The 12,746-nt window shown below is 37.4% G+C and overlaps 1 protein-coding gene and 1 long non-coding RNA gene across 5 annotated transcripts in view; one reads left to right on the plus strand and one right to left on the minus strand.

Annotated features, from left to right (window-relative positions):
* The window catches only part of futsch, a 391,676-nt gene that overhangs the window by 102,488 nt on the left and 276,442 nt on the right, over positions 1-12,746 (minus strand). The window lies entirely within an intron of this gene.
* LOC137249612 (uncharacterized) overlaps positions 1-12,746 on the plus strand; it is a 428,410-nt gene that overhangs the window by 9,995 nt on the left and 405,669 nt on the right. The window lies entirely within an intron of this gene.

Genomic DNA, 12,746 nt, shown 5'->3' on the forward strand with positions numbered 1-12,746 from the left:
GGGCGACCACTAAACGCGCAAGGTCACGAATAATAGTTAGCTGGCAAGAATGGCGGTAGAAAGAATCGAGGAATGGTCGATGGACCTTCACGTTAGTCAAGCAGATAACGAGTGGATACGCCGGTTTCAAGGAGTATTTACATAAGCGTATGATAAAGGCAATGCTTTTTGTTCACACTGCCTCACCGAATTGGAAAATACAGAAGAGGTAATGTTAAATTGACTTAGTTTACACGGAGAATATTTCTCTATTCAGAGAGTTTTTGTGAGAGTAGCTTTCCATAGAAATTTTTGGTTTCTCTAATATGCATACATGTAGAACGTGGGACTGTGATACAAAATGGCCTTTCTACTAATGACGCGATTTATGCATGCTAAAAGGGTGTGCAGAGAAATGCACGTGCATAGAAGTGGCGATTTAATCGTGCCGGTATGCCTAGCGGTGGCGCAACGGTGTGTAGACACATGGTTTCTTTGGGCTACTTAAGGCAGTGCGCTGGCTCTCTTTATACTCCTACGTGCACTATCGTATAGCTAATTTTTCTATTATTTTTGTATGTGCTTACAGGTACTGTTCGACAGGTCCTCTTTGTGCCTCTACTCACGTACTGTCGGACAGATCCCCTACTTACCCTACGGGTATTATCAGACATATCTTCTTTATTCGCTCAGGGGTGCTGTTGGACAAGCCTTCCTTTTACCCGTACGTGAACTCTTGCTGACTTTATATTTTTTCAAATTCAATATGTTTGATTAATTTGATTTGATTAATTAATTGTTTTTGCTAGTAACCATCGCCGTTTTTAAGCTATGCAATTTTTTCTAATATCAATAACAAAAAACAATTGCATAAAGCATTATGAGCATATCTCGATAATTATATACAGATAATAATATTGATATAATATTGAACAGCAGAAGTACTGCCAATAAAAGCAATACTATAAAAATGCAATGTTACTAAGCGCGCCTAAAAATGTTCCACACAATTAGGATTAAAAAAACAAACAAAACAAGTAAGGAAGGCTAAGTTCGGGTGTAACCGAACATAACATACTCAGTTGAGAGCTATGGAGACAAAATAAGGAAAATCAATCTGGGGTAACCCTGGAATGTGGTTGTATAACATGTGTATCAAATGAAAGGTATTAAAGAGTATTTTAAGAGAGAGTAGGCCTTAGGTCTATCGGTGGACGCCTTTTCGAGATATGCCCATTAGGGTGGGCCAGGGGTGACTCTAGAATGTTTGTACGGTATGGGTATCAAACGAAAGGTGTTACTGAGCATTTTAAGAGGGAGTGGGCATGAGGTCTATGGGTGGACGCCTTTTCGAGATATCGTCATTAGGGTGGGCCAGGGGTGACTCTAGAATGTGTTTGTACGATATGTGCATCAAACGAAAGGTGTTACTGAGCATTTTAAGAGGGAGTGGGCATTAGGTCTATAGGTGGACGCCCTTTCGAGATATCGCCATTAGGGTGGGCCAGGGGTGACTCTAGAATGTTTGTACGATATGGGTATCAAACGAAAGGTGTTACTGAGCATTTTAAGAGGGAGTGGGCATTAGGTCTATAGGTGGACGCCTTTTCGAGATATCGCCATTAGGGTGGGCCAGGGGTGACTCTAGAATGTGTTTGTACGATATGGGTATCAAATGAAAGGTGGTAAGGAGTATTTTAAAAGGGAGTAATCCTTAGTTCTATAGGTGGACGCCTTTTCGAGATATCGCCATAAAGGTGGGCCAAGGGTGACTCTAGAATGTTTGTACGATATGGGTATCAAACGAAAGGTGTTACTGAGCATTTTAAGAGGGAGTGGGCATTAGGTCTATAGGTGGACGCCTTTTCGAGATATCGCCATTAGGGTGGGCCAGGGTGACTCTAGAATGTGTTTGTACGATATGGGTATCAAATGAAAGGTGGTAAAGAGTATTTTAAAAGGGAGTAATCCTTAGTTCTATAGGTGGACGCCTTTTCGAGATATCGCCATAAAGCTGGACCAAGGATGACTCTAGAATGTTTGTACGGTATGGGTATCAAACGAAAGGTGTTACTGAGCATTTTAAGAGGGAGTGGGCATTAGGTCTATAGGTGGACGCCTTTTCGAGATATCGCCATTAGGGTGGGCCAGGGTGACTCTAGAATGTGTTTGTACGATATGGGTATCAAATGAAAGGTGGTAATGAGTATTTTAAAAGGGAGTAATCCTTAGTTCTATAGGTGGACGCCTTTTCGAGATATCGCCATTAGGGTGGGCCAGGTGTGACTCTAAAATGTTTGTACGATATGGGTATCAAACGAAAGGTGTTACTGAGCATTTTAAGAGGGAGTGGGCATTAGGTCTATAGGTGGACGCCTTTTCGAGATATCGCCATTAGGGTGGGACAGGGGTGACTCTAGAATGTTTGTACGATATGGGTATCAAACGAAAGGTGTTACTGAGCATTTTAAGAGGGAGTGGACATTAGGTCTATAGGTGGACGCCTTTTCGAGATATCGCCATTAGGGTGGGCCAGGGGTGACTCTAGCATGTTTGTACGATATGGGTATCAAACAAAAGGTGTTACTGAGCATTTTAAGAGGGAGTGGACATTAGGTCTATAGGTGGACGCCTTTTCGAGATATCGCCATTAGGGTGGGCCAGGGTGACTCTAGAATGTGTTTGTACGATATGGGTATCAAATGAAAGGTGGTAATGAGTATTTTAAAAGGGAGTAATCCTTAGTTCTATAGGTGGACGCCTTTTCGAAATATCGCCATTAGGGTGGGCCAGGTGTGACTCTAGAATGTTTGTACGATATGGGTATCAAACGAAAGCTGTTACTGAGCATTTTAAGAGGGAGTGGGCATTAGGTCTATAGGTGGACGCCTTTTCGAGATATCGCCATTAGGGTGGGCCAGGGGTGACTCTAGAATGTTTGTACGATATGGGTATCAAACGAAAGGTGTTACTGAGCATTTTAAGAGGGAGTGGACACTAGGTCTATAGGTGGACGCCTTTTCGAGATATCGCCATTAGGGTGGGCCAGGGGTGACTCTAGAATGTTTGTACGATATGGGTATCAAACGAAAGGTGTTACTGAGCATTTTAAGAGGGAGGGGGCATTAGGTCTATAGGTAGACGCCTTTTCGAGATATCGCCATTAGGGTGGGACAGGGGTGACTCTGGCATGTTTTTGTACGATATGGATATCAAATTAAAGGTATTAATGAGGGTTTTAAAAGCGAGTGGCCCTTAGATGTATATGTGAAGGCGTTCTCGCGATATCGACCAAAATGTGGACCAGGTGATCCAGAAAATCATCTGTCGGGTACTGCTAATTTATTTATACATGCAATACCACTAACAGTATTCCTGCCAAGATTCCAAGGGCTGTTGATTTCGCCTTGTAGAACTTTTTCATTTTCTTCTACTTAATATGGTAGGTGTCACACCCATTTTACAAAGTTTTTTCCAAAGTTATATTTTGCGTCAATAAACCAATCCAGTTACCATGTTTCATCACTTTTTTCGTATTTGGTATAGAATTATGGCATTTTTTTCATATTTCGTAATTTTCGATATCGATAAAGTGGGCGTGGTTATGGTCAGATTTCGCCCATTTTTTATACCAAGAAAAAGCGAGCTCAGGTAAGTACGTGGGCTAAGTTTAGTAAAAATATATCGGATTTTGCTCAAGTTATTGTGTTAATGGCCGAGCGGAAGGACAGACGGTGGACTGTCTATAAAAACTGGGCGTGGCTTCAACCGATTTCGCCCATTTTCACAGAGAACAGTTACCGTCATAGAATCTATGCTCCTACCAAATTTGAGAAGGATTGGTAAATTTTTGTTCGACTTATGGCAATAAAAGTATTCTAGACAAACTAAATGAAAATGGGCGGAGCCACGCCCATTTTGAAATTTTCTTTTAGTTTTGTATTTTGTTGCATCATATCATTACTGGAGTTGAATTTTGACTTAATTTACTTATATACAGTAAAGATATTAAATTTTTTGTTAAAATTTGAATTTAAAAATTTTTTTTTTTAAAAAGTGGGCGTGTTCTTCATCCAATTTTGCTAATTTTTATTTAGCACATATAGAGTAATAGTAGTAACGTTCCTGCCAAATTTCATCATGATATCTTCACCGACTGCCAAATTACAGCTTGCAAAACTTTTAAATTACCTTCTTGTAAAAGTGGGCGGTGCCACGCGCATTGTCCAAAATCTTACTAATTTTCTATTCTGCGTCATAACGGCAACCCATCTACCAAGTTTCGTCGCTTTATCTGTCTTTTGTAATGAGTTATCGCACTTTTTCGGTTTTTCGAAATTTTCGATATCGAAAAAGTGGGCGTGGTTATAGTCCGATATCGTTCAGTTTAAATAGCGATCTGAGATGAGTGCTCAGGAACCTACATACCAAATTTCATCAAGATACCTCAAAATTTACTCAAGTTATCGTGTTAACGGACGGACGGACGGACATGGCTCAATCAAATTTTTTTTCGATCCTGATTATTTTGATATATGGAAGTCTATATCTATCTCGATTCCTTTATATATGTACAACCAACCGTTATCCAATCAAACTTAATATACTCTGTGAGCTCTGCTCAACTGAGTATAAAAAGCATATAGAATTTGCATGTAACTAAATAGTGAGTAAAGGAATAGCAAACACGTAAGGAAGGCTAAGTTCGGGTGTAACCGAATATTACATACTCAGTTGAGAGCTATGGAGACAACATAAGGGAAAATCACCATGTAGGAAAATGAACCTAGGGTAACCCTGAAATGTGTTTGCATGACATGCGTATCAAATGGATGGTATTAAAGAGTATTTTAAGAGGGCCATGGTTCTATAGGTGGACGCCATTTAGGGATATCGCCATAAAGGTGGACCAGGGGTGACTCTAAAATGTGTTTGTACAATATGTACAAAATGTATGTATGTTTGTATGTTTGTACAGTTTGTATCAAATGAAAGGTGTTAATGAGTATTTTAAAAGGGAGTGGGCCTTAGTTCTATAAGTGGACGCCTTTTCGAGATATCGCCATAAAGGTGGGCCAGGGGTGACTCTAGAATACGTTTGTACAATATGGGTATCAAATGAAAGGTGTTAGTGAGTATTTTAAAAGGAAGTAGGCCTTAGTTCTATAGGTGGACGCCTTTTCGAGATATCGCCATAAAGGTGGACCAGGGGTGACTCTAGAATTTGTTTGTACGATATGGGTATCAAATGAAAGGTATTAATGAGTATTTTAAAAGGGAGTGGGCCTTAGTTCTATAGGTGGAAGCCTTTTCGAGATATCGCCATAAAGGTGGACCAGGGGTGACTCTAGAATTTGTTTGTACGATATGGGTATCAAATGAAAGGTGTTAATGAGAATTTTAAAAGGGAGTGGGCCTTTGTTCTATAGGTGGATGCCTTTTCGGGATATCGTTATAAAGGTGGACCAGGGTTGACTCTAGAATGCGTTGGTACAATATGGGTATCAGACGAAAGGCGATAATGAGCATTTTAAAAGGGAGTGGGCCTTAGTTCTATAGGTGGACGCCTTTTCGAGATGTCGTCATAAAGGTGGACCAGGGGTGACTCTATAATGTGTTTATACGATATGGGTATCAAATTAAAGGTATTAATCAGGGTTTTAAAAGGGAGTGGTGGTAGTTGTATATGTGAAGGCGTTTTCGAGATATCGACCAAAATGTGGACCAGGGTGACCCAGACCATCATCTGTCGGGTACCGCTAATTTATTTATATATGTAATACCACGAACAATATTCCTGCCAAGATTCCAATGGCTTTTAATCTCGCCCTGCAGAACTTTTTCATTTTGTTTTTCTTAATATGGAAGGTGCCACCACACCCATTTTACAAAGTTTTTTTCTGAAGTTATATTTTGCGTCAATAAACCAATCAAATTACCATGTTTCATCCCTTTTTTCGTATTTGGTATAGAATTATGGCATTTTTTTTATTTTTCGTAATTTTCGAAAAGTGAGGCATCGAAAAAGTGGGCGTGGTCATAGGCGGATTTCGGCCATTTTTTATACCAATACAAAGTGAATTCAGATAAGTGCGTGAACTGAGTTTAGTAAAGATATATGGATTTTTGCTCAAGTTATCGTGTTAACGCCCGAGAGGAAGAACAGACGGTCAACTGTGTATAAAAACTGGGCGTGGCTTCAACCGATTTCGCCTTTTTTCACAGAAAACCGTTATCGTCCTAGAATCTAATCTCCTACCAAATTTCGCAAGGATTGATGAATTTTGGTTCGACTTATGGCAAACAGAGATATAAAATTTTTTCAACTAAGAAAAAAATAAATAAAAATAAATGATAGAATAGAAAATAAAGTTATTATTACTTATATGTTATTATATTATTATCAATTCGAAGCTTTTATCACAAAAATAAATTCAAAATAATGGAACATAGGACACTAGTTTCTTGGGCTCTATATGGGGTTTTGTATTATTAAACGGTAGCGAACAGAATTTTGTAGTTGAAATTTAAGTAACTTCCCGATAAGCTACAAGCTTGAAACTTAGAATATAGTTCAGAACCCGATGACAATGCAATAATAAGAAAAAACTCCGATAGGTGGCGCATAGATCGAGATATTCAAAAAAATCGAATTTGTGGTCCGATTTGACTCATATTTAGAACACATATTACATACAGAAATATAAATCGCTTTATGAAAAAATTTGTTTTGATTCCATTTAATTTTTATTTTTTTCCCAACCATTTCGTTGTCTATTTTTCACTATACCTTAAAATTGGCTTTAAAAGTTTTCCGATTGACTAGTTCCAACTGTACCCAAAAGGAACTAGAGTGCTTCAATTATACCGCACAGTAGATAAAAAAAAAGATGACTCGCAGACCACTCGGTTTAGCGATTATAGAAACGATTTTTCGCAGGGAAGTAATGTTGAAAAAAATTTGATATATGAGTAATGAAATGTCATAAAGTCACAAACACATGCATATAAAAATATCTCTATGAATTGTATGCTATTAATATTCTACGTTAAGCTTGTGGTCAGGTGCTAAGCCCAACGGGCGAAAGAAGTAGCTCAACGACATGCACATATGCAAACGAAAACTGCGCAACGTTAAGTATGACCACTTGGTTATAAAATTAAAAAAAAAAAAATAAAATAAAAATGTTACGTAACTTAACATGCAGATTAAAAGTGTTAGCAGAGTTCAAAAACATTTTTATTGTCGGGAATTAAATGCGCTTAAGAGAGCTAGTAATGAAAAATGTTAGATGAATATAAAAAAAATAAAGAAAAATATTTTGACGAAAGTTTAGTGTTCTTCAACGTTACCCAGTAAGCAGCAGGGGGGGGGGGGTGTATATGGAGAGGCTAAAGTTGTGACGCGCATGCAAGTATCCTCGCGGCGAAGTTCTATTATAAGTAATTGAGAGGATGAAAAGCAAGTAGCTGGAAAAAATGATCTTATACAAGAAATGACTGAAAAGGCTATGTAGAAAGCTTTAGACAATAAAGGATCAGCACTATTATGCCAAAAACGGAATCATTGTCTTATTAGATCTTAACTATAAAGAGACAAGTAAGAAGGTCCGTGTGTGGGAAGATACAAAATAATATCCGAAAATAGTTATGGTTTAAAATTATTCAATGTCGGCCTTAGTGCAGGACTTATGTACTTAATTTTTTTCTTTGAAAAGGAGGGAAGGTGATTTGTGGGAAAGATCACCTTGGAGACTATACAATTTGATAGACAGTTGTAGGGTGTTTAGAAACTCAATATCCATTCAATATTCAGACAGTTTAAATAAGCGTGTTGAATTTCTGAAAGTGTTTTCTTTTATGAAAAAATAATGTTTACCATAATTTTGATAACTTAGAATTACAGTATTTTTCGCCAAAAAGCTTTTCATAGGCGACCGCGCTTAGAAAATTGTTTTCCTTGTTGGTAAAACCCTTGTCGGTGTAGTGGACAGCCACTCTACCTCCACACCCCGTGGCCACCGCACTGAAAATTCTTGGACTTTTTAATTGATTTTCGGCTTTTGAGAAAAGTATATATAAGCAATTTTCGCCAAATTTCTGTTTTTGTCATAAAGTGAATTCACATATCAAGTTTAGTCACTTTATCCATCTTTGGTAAGGAATTATCGCACTTTTTCCATTTCCCGAAGAGATTTTAAACCGAGCTTCTCTTTCAATTTGCGTCGTCTTTCTTCTAGTTTTCCTTAAAAATTGGCGATAGGGCTCTACATGTTTTATGCCGAATTCGAACGGCATCTGCAAGGCAGATGAGTTTTCACTGAGATGCTTTTCATGGCAGAAATAAACCTCGAAGTGTTGGCCAAAACACACGAGGGGTGAGGCCGCTTATTAAACCACCTGTTCTAATTGAAATTTTTAAACGTTTAATATTGCTTTGCCCGAGACTTGAACCCAAGACCGTTGGTGTTGTGGGTGGATCACGCTGCCACCACATCACGGCGCCAGTCGTTATTACTCTGTTTATAATTGAGACTTGACTTAATAATGACTTCTCTGAATCAAAAGTTTTTGGTCAAAGTCTGTTTCAAGCTTATCGAAAGACCTCATCAAAACAGTGCGCCTCAGAGGCAGTCGGGTGTTAATTGCTGTAAGGCATTCTCTTCTCTCTTCTTTTGTTCCGCTCTCTAATGGTGACACTCTCTTGGACCGGCTTTGCGTCTGTATTACTGAACCATCTGGCAATTTATTTATCTGCGTCTCTTACATTCCGCCTTGCAGCACAGATTCGCTGTACTGTGCACAAGTCAATAATATATTTGGCCTATATAAAAATAAACGATTGTGAGCACACAAAGAAATCTGGTTGTACTATGGCACTATTGTGAATATTTGATTAGAACTAACACTGCATAACCGGCAGTTGCTAACATTCGCCAGATAGCAGCGCAAGCGCATGTAAGTTTTTATTGATAGATGGTTGATTGATTGAGCAGCTGATTTCTCTTTATATTTGATATGAGACTTTTATATTTGTTGCGCAAGATGCGCATTGGTCCGGCTAGTTTTAATAATTATGGGCGCTCCTATAACTTTAAATTTGTAAATTATGAACCTCTAAACTCTCTCATATCTGAAATAGACTGGACATATATTTTCTTTGCTAAAAATGCTACTGAATGTTTATATGCTTATGTGCTAAACTTGGCGGACATTCAGTAGGAATCTCTCTCCTTCTGTTTGCGGTTCACAAACTACCTTGGTCAATACTATCTTCAAGTGTGGCAATAAAAATGAAGTGAAGAATTGCAGGCCAATATCTAAACTGTCAACCTGTTCAGAACTTTTTGAAAAGGTAGTTAGAGCCAATTTATCATTCGCTATAAATAGAATAGTCGATCTACACATATCAGCATGGTTTTATTGCAGGACGGTCGACTATCACAAATCTGGCGGATTTCTCTCAGTTTTTTGTCTCTTCGTTTAAGGATGGATTGGATGTGAATTTGACAACATATCTCCCTCCGATAGATTGTGGCGTCTGGCCAGACGAGAAAGCTTTATTTTCGTGAATAACTTTACTGCTGCCCACCCTAGAATGAAAAGCTTTAGTGACCTTTTAAGTTTAGAGCGGTCTTTATAATAATTCGGAAATGAATATTTTTTTTTTATCTTCTTTTGTATCAAAGTTGATTATGTCATATTTCAGCGTTGTCGTCTGGCTAGACGAACATATTTTCACGCCTATAAGACCTCGTAGTTCGAATTCATTTCAAAATTTATCAATAAAAATTCAAACTTATTTCTAGGTAATCACAGTGTGCGAGGAGTTTTCTTAAAAATTTCAATAAAAATTCAAATATTTCTGGATAAAGTTAAAAGTATCAAATTTCGTCTAGCCAGACGACAACGCTATGTGTTGAATTTATTCATCGCTAGTCGGAGGGATATACGGATTTTTCTAAGGCTTTTGACAACACAGTTTCGTATAAATTACTTCTGTGAAAACTTGGAAAACTAGGGTTTTCACTCAAGCTTTCTGTCGTGGCTGAAGTCCTATTTGGAAAATAGAATCTCTTTTGTTGTAAATCTAGAAAACTAAGTCTTATGAAGCATCCTTGGTCCTATTTTGTTCTTACTGTTTATTAATGATGTTGGCTAATGCATAAACAGTTCGAATTATTTGCTTTATGCTGACAACTTAAAACTTTTTCGGAGGATCTCCTGTACTTTTGATGCATTGCGTCTGCAAGAAGATCTGATTGCTCTTAATAATTGGGACTTTCAAAATAATCTGCGACATAATATTAGTAAATGCTGTCACATAACGTATACTAAGTCTATGAATGTGTTTTCTTTCGTGTACTCGATTTCAAATGAAACTCTTGCGTCAATTAATGAGTTTCGCAATCTTGGCGGAATTTTTTACTCATATTTTACTTTTGGTAATCAAGTAAACTTTCTTGCGAGAATATGCTAAGGATTTCAGGGACCCGTATGAAATCTTAAATGCCTTAGTGCGTTCTAAGCTAGAATATGTTGCAGTCATCTGGAATCCAATATAATCTTCACACTCTTCAACCTCTACACTTTGTTAATCCCCTGCTACCCTACAATGCCTAGATGCATGCTCATCAATGTCTTGTCATTTTAATTTAGACGTTTTGTTCAAAACGTAATGTTTATTTAGTACATAATATCCGGTGCCATTGACTGTTCAGAATTACTTGGGCAGTTGACTTTCAATGTGTCTAACAGAGCTCTCTGCTTTCACAGTATATTCCGCATTGAAGTGCTGCATTCGAATTACTTCGGTTTTGCACCTCTGCTAGGAGGTCTTGTAGAATTTAATCGCATCCAGAAGCCTTGCTTTGGACTTTGCCATGCCAAGGCCTCTGTTTAAGGCACGCTTTGAGTCTTATTACTTATCTCAGTAAATCTCATTTTAAAATTGTTAAACTAGTACTAAGTTAATCTGTATTCTAGTCAATAAGGTTTTTACCATTTGAGCTAATAAAGATATACGAAATATGAAATCGTTATAACACTAAAGGTATGAGCTAAATGCTACCAGAATGGAATTCTTAATAAATATTTCTTGACAATAAAGCTCTAATTAAGGAAACCATAGAACGTTCAGTTGTTGTTTTTAAATTTTTTTTGATTTTATTTTAAACGTGTGCAAATATTTTTACCATAAACCATTTTTTTAACAAACCACAATTCAAAGTTTTAACTATTATAGAAGTCTATAACAAACACCTGAACAAACAAATTCATTTTATATCTAAACGAGTTGCGCATTTCAATAACAAATTTTTATTTATATATGTACCTACCAAATTAATCGTTTCCACATTTTCATTTGTTCAGCAGATACCAAAAGCGGCTGCGGTAAGGGTCAATTTCGAAAAATCCACGGTCGCCTTTACGAGCCGGTCGCCTTATTTTGCTGTAAAACCCCCTATTTTCGAAAGTAAACTTTGTCAACATATTTCTTTGACATATCAAATAAACCTTCTGTGAATTACAATCCGTCCTGCCAATTTGTAGGAAAACTAAAAAAACCAGCATCACGCAAATTGGAAGAGAAGCTCGGCTTAAAATCACTTCGGAGGTTATCGCGCCTTACATTTATTTTTATTTATTTAAGAATTTAACAAGACGTGTAAATATAATTTAAGGATAGCATTAAAAGTAACAGTGAGACTTAGACTCAAATAAGAGCAAAATCAGGAAGAGTAGGAGAAAAAGAGAAAGATTTACGGAAGAATGAAAAGGATGAGGAAATCGAGTGAACCTATTAAACTAAGGTGGATAGATAGAGAAATTCATAAGGCTGGGAGTATTTCTTGTTGCTCTAAACGTTTCCAAGGTGAGCCAGAACTCTTTGAGTTAGACTCAAATAAGAGCAAAATCAGGAAGAGTACGAGGAAAAGAGAAAGATTTACGGAAGAATGAAAAGGATAAGGAAATCGAGTGAGCGTATTAAAGTAAGGTGGGTAAGATAGAGAAAGTCATAAGGCTGGGAGTATTTCTTGTTGCTCTAAACGGTTCCAAGGTGAGCCAGAACTCTTTGAGTTAGACTCAAATAAGAGCAAAATCAGGAAGAGTACGAGGAAAAAGAGAAAGATTTACGGAAGAATGAAAAGGATAAGGAAATCGAGTGAGCGTATTAAAGTAAGGTGGGTAAGATAGAGAAAGTAATAAGGCTGGGAGTATTTCTTGTTGCTCTAAACGGTTCCAAGGTGAGCCAGAACTCTTTGAGTTAGACTCAAATAAGAGCAAAATCAGGAAGAGTACGAGGAAAAGAGAAAGATTTACGGAAGAATGAAAAGGATAAGGAAATTGAGTGAGCGTATTAAAGTAAGGTGGATAAGATAGAAAAAGTCATAAGGCTGGGAGTATTTCTTGTTGCTCTAAACGTTTCCAAGGTGAGCCAGAACTCTTTGAATTAGACTCAAATAAGAGCAAAATCAAGAAGATTACGAGGAAAAAGAGAAAGATTTACAGAAGAATGAAAAGGATAAGGAAATTGAGTGAGCGTATTAAAGTAAGGTGGATAAGATAGAAAAAGTCATAAGGTTGGGAGTATTTCTTGTTGCTCTAAACGCTTCCAAGGTGAGCCAGAACTCTTTGAGTTAGACTCAAATAAGAGCAAAATCAGGAAGAGTACGAGGAAAAAGAGAAAGATTTACGGAAGAATGCAAAAGATAAGAAAATCGAGTGAGCCTATTAAAGTAAGGTGGATAAGATAGAGAAAGTCA

This window comes from Eurosta solidaginis, chromosome 4, assembly GCF_040869045.1.
Source record: "Eurosta solidaginis isolate ZX-2024a chromosome 4, ASM4086904v1, whole genome shotgun sequence".
In the NCBI taxonomy this organism is placed as follows: Eukaryota; Metazoa; Arthropoda; class Insecta; order Diptera; family Tephritidae; genus Eurosta; species Eurosta solidaginis.